Source organism: Triticum dicoccoides, chromosome 7B (assembly GCF_002162155.2).
Source record: "Triticum dicoccoides isolate Atlit2015 ecotype Zavitan chromosome 7B, WEW_v2.0, whole genome shotgun sequence".
Lineage (NCBI taxonomy): Eukaryota > Viridiplantae > Streptophyta > Magnoliopsida > Poales > Poaceae > Triticum > Triticum dicoccoides.
The window spans coordinates 765,649,440-765,652,730 of record NC_041393.1 but is presented as its reverse complement, the minus strand read 5'-3'; positions in this window follow the sequence as shown (position 1 = coordinate 765,652,730).

Below are 3,291 nucleotides of genomic sequence, written 5' to 3'. Positions count from 1 at the left end.
AATAATATGGTTGATGGTAAGAAGCCGCAGAAAGGAGGAAAGAAGCCTGAGGTCATGAATGCTTTTGAAATCCCCGAGGACCTCTATACTGACTATTGCACACCTGATGAGGCTAAGTACGGAAAAGAAACTAAAACTCAGCGCAAGGTGCGCATACAGAAGATTGAACGGAGGTGGGCAAGAGAATGGAGGGAGTACAGATATGTGACTCCAAAGTATATGAAGAAATTCGCACTTAATCCTCCATGCCCAAGAGCTCCATTGGCACTTGGCCAAAGAGCTGACCCCACCAGCATCAAGCGTGGTGAGGATTTTCCTGAAGAATGGGCCAAACGCCAAGCTAAGCTGGCAAGACAAGCCAAAGAAGCAGTGAGGAAATTCAATGAAGACTCTGCTGCTGCTACTGCCACTGAGGCCTCTGTCAAGCCAAGAAAATCAATGGCAAAGAAGCTTGCTCACAAGCCAAGTGCTTCACCAACTATGCCCTCACGGCCAAGTTCCTCAGCAATGCCCTCACGGCTAGAATCTTCAATGCCCTCATGGCCAGATTCTTCAAAGCCCTCACGGCCAGTACCAACTACTGCTCCTCCTCCAAAGTCCTCAGCTGCTCCGGCAAAGTCCTCAACACCTGTGCATCTGTCCACGTGCCAAAGGACAACAGGCATCTCTATTGCCTCTGGTGCCTCAGCAAGTTCCTCAGCTGCACCAAAATCCGAAGACTAAGACAACGGCTGGTCGAGGTCCTCGGCCAAGTCCGAAGAAGAAACAGGTTGCCTTCTATGTGCCATCTGATGATGAAGCTGATGATGATGAACTTGCAGAAATCATCAGAGACCGACAAGAAAGGGCCACTAGAGCCAAAGGCACAAATGTGCCACTGCTTTTGGATCCAAGGGCGATCCTTGATTACATTGATCTCTGGCACAAGGATCCAAATACTCCTATGCCTGATTTCAAGTTGACTCCTAGTCAAAGTCACATGCTGGCCCATTTCATCACTGAAGAAAAATGGAAATTTGAGAAGGCCGGGAAGATCAAGAAGACTCAGTTCAGAAAAGAGAAGTTCCTGAAGAATAACGTTGTCAATATGACACCTGATGAACTCCTCAAGATCCAAGATGAAATCAAAACCCTCAGCAATGACTTCAATGCTTACTATGCTGATTGGCAAGGAGCCAAAGTCAGGTTTGTGAAACTGACTGAGAAATTCACGAATGTTGCAGCCCCATCGCAACAAGAAATTCCTCATGCTGAAGCATCTGCTCAGCCAACTGAAGAACATGCCAGCACAGCTGATGACATTCAGGCCGCTGAAGAAAATGCTAGTTCCAGGGCTGATGATTCCATTCCATCCGCTGAAGAAATTGTCAGGGCATCCACTAGTGGTGCGCCTGAAGAAACTGAAAATGTCAGGGCAACTGTATTAGTTGCGCCTGAGGAAATTCAAACAGAAACCTCAGTTCCATCTGCGCCTACACCGACTCCAATTCTTCCATGTGCATTCGATGTGAAGAAGACCAAGGCTGCAGAGCGAGCTGCAGTGAAGAAAAGGAAAGCATCCAGTGCTTCAGAATCTTCAGCTCCAAAGAAGATGAAGCCTCTGACAAGCTCTATTGAGAATCCAACTGATGTTGTTCCAATTTCCACCATGTCATCGAAGGACCTTGTTCCTTTTGGTGAGGAATATGTGATCCCAAGCGGACCTAATGAAGAACCTCAATCTGCTGCTTCGTCAGAGTAGGTTGATGAAGAAATTGAAGTGGATGTGATCCCTTGAACGCCTGTTGCTTCCTCGCCAATGCCTCAGTTCACAGCTGAAGAGGCTGGCGTTGAAGAAATTGAAGATGAAGACGTGGACATTGGCTGCACAACGCCCGTGATGAATGATGACTTTTGGGAAAGTCAGCACTCCAATACTCCACTCTTCACCCCACTTCAACAAATACCTCAGTCCCCTGCACCAACTGTTCAAATGGGCTATGAAGAAAATCATCCCACCTCGTCTATGCAAGAAGACATTCCAGCCGCTAGTGCTGAAGAAGCTGCTGTTGTTGAACCCTTGAACACACAGCCTGCTACTGAAGAGGAACCAAAAATTCCTCAGCCTGAAGAACCTGAGATTGCGATTCCTGAGGTTGTGATGCAACTCACTGACACTCCAGTGCCCAAGCCAACGGATCCATTCTCAAAGAAGCAAAAGTTCAAGGATGAAGATTTCTTCAGTGAGCATGTGTTCTTCATTGACTATAACCCCTATGACTCTGCTCGCATAAGGAAGAGGCGTTTCTGGACTGCTAGTCAAGCAAATTTCTATTCCTCGGTACTGTTCAACAAAGACAAAGTTTTCGATCATGAACACATTCCTCATGTAGACATGGAGTCTCTGCCGTGCTTCGAACCAGTCCTCAGTGTTCTTCACGATGCTGGATTGCTAAATTTCTGCACTGACATCTGTGACTGGAATGAAGAACTCATTCTTCAATTCTATGCAACACTGCACATCACAGGAAACTCTGAAGATGTGAATTCATGGGTGTTGGACTGGATGTCCGAAAATACTCACTACAAGGCACCAACAACTGAATTGCTCCGTGCCCTCCCACTCAGTCCTCCCCTTGACGGTGCTCGTTGTGTCTACGGTGAACCTAAACTTTCAAATCATTTCATGCAAGTGCTGATGAAGCCTTTGAAGCCAGGGCAGGCTCCTCGAACCAAATTCCTCGTCAAGGAATTACTATATGTGCCCCGGACTGTCTATCACATTCTGTCGAAGACAATGAGTCCTATCAAAGGCCACGACTCAAATGAAGAAGAAGTGTTCGTCCATGTACCCTCGTAGACCGTAAGGGGAAGCGTTATGATAACGTGGTTGATGTAGTCGTACGTCTTCACGATCCGACCGATCCAAGTACCGAACGTACGGCACCTTCGAGTTCAGCACACGTTCAGCTCGATGACGATCCCCGGGCTCCGATCCAGCAAAGCTTCGGGGATGAGTTCCGTCAGCACGACGGCGTGGTGACGATGATGATGTTCTACCGGCGCAGGGCTTCGCCTAAACTCCGCGACGATATGACCGAGGTGGAATATGGTGGAGGGGGGCACCGCACATGGCTAAGGAACGATCCGTAGATCAACTTGTGTGTCTTTGGGGTGCCCCCATGCCCCGTATATAAAGGAGGGAGGGGGGAGGCCGGCTGGCCCCTTTGGGCGCGCCAAGGGAGGAGGAATCCTCCTCCTAGTAGGAGTAGGACTCCTGCTTTCCTACTCCTACTAGGAGGGGGAAGGAAG